The sequence below is a fragment of the Sinocyclocheilus rhinocerous genome, unplaced genomic scaffold, assembly GCF_001515625.1.
Source record: "Sinocyclocheilus rhinocerous isolate Xijiao unplaced genomic scaffold, SAMN03320098_v1.1 scaffold929, whole genome shotgun sequence".
NCBI lineage: Eukaryota > Metazoa > Chordata > Actinopteri > Cypriniformes > Cyprinidae > Sinocyclocheilus > Sinocyclocheilus rhinocerous.
This window is the reverse complement of record NW_015652158.1, coordinates 5,621-6,850: the sequence shown is the minus strand read 5'-3', so window position 1 is coordinate 6,850 and position 1,230 is coordinate 5,621. Positions and strand designations below refer to the sequence as shown.

Below are 1,230 nucleotides of genomic sequence, written 5' to 3'. Positions count from 1 at the left end.
ATATATATATATATATATATATATATATATATGGTGGCAGTAACTTTGTAAATATTTCTTATAAAAACCTTCTTGTCAATTACCGCAGGAAGCGCATGTAGCTACCGTTAAGTGCGTGCGTTCGTGTGAAACTTAGGCTATACAGCTGGCTTAAAAGCACTGCTCACATACTTGTTATGTCGTTTGTAAGGATTTACTTTAGGATTGAGTTTGGTTGAACTGGGGGAAAGTTGGTGACGTTTTCTTTCTCTTGACGCTTTCTTTTGTTTAAAAGTGGGACATTTGTTTTATTTATTTTTTTAGTTTTGCTATTTTGGTTATCCTATTTTTTTTAAACGTAAAACAATGTTTAAGCATGGTGGAGGTCTGTCCTGTCAGATGAGACCTGAGTCACCTGACCCCCCTTCAAACACTTCAAAACAGGAAGGGCGGCTGGAAAATGATGAGATTCCCTTGAGCTGTAACTTACTATTGTACTGCACTGGCATTGTTCGGTACAGTGATCAAGTTGCCCGCTTTAACGCGATGCTATTGGCTATGTACGAAGAACTATCTACGAAGTTTGCAGAAATATCCACAACATTATCAAAAGCACGGAAATAAGAGCGCGCAGTTAATCTTTCGAGATGCAGTTTGCGTTCTTTTTTTAATTCAATGCCACGAGAACAAGTAGGCTATTAAATAATAATAACACTATTATTAGATGCCAGAGAGAGAAAAAAGATGCATACATTTTAATGCTTTTAAAACGTTTTCAGTGTTGTTGTTTTTTTTACAAAAGGTTTATGTATAAAGTATTTTAGGCTATGATCTGAGAAATTGTGTTTAACTCAATAACATCCCTGCTGAAAAACAATAGACACCATCACAACAATTGTAATGGCTCTACTGGTTATAATGGACTTGCATTGGTTTTAATGGAAACTTTAAGGGACCCTGTGGTTTATTCTGGTAATTGGTCACCTTCTATAGGTGGCTTGTTAAAGCCACTAAATCCTAATGGAATATGACCCAAAACACACTACAGAAAACCATTTTTTAATGCTAAAAAAAAAAGATGGTTTGTAATGTTTGTAATGGTATTTGTAGTGGAAACCATTAGAATGTCTGTGATTTCATTTTTTGTTTGTTTGTTTTCTTATTTTTATTTTTTTTTACTTTTTTTTTATCGGTGTAGAATTTCTATACTTCTGTGTGTTGACCTGATCGTCACTCTTTTGTGTGTTAAAA

The 1,230-nt window shown here is 34.2% G+C and overlaps 1 protein-coding gene across 1 annotated transcript in view; it reads left to right on the top strand.

Moving 5' to 3' along the window:
* The window catches only part of LOC107713867 (uncharacterized), a 5,772-nt gene that overhangs the window by 532 nt on the left and 4,010 nt on the right, over positions 1-1,230 (top strand). The gene's annotated exons all lie outside the window — the stretch shown is intronic.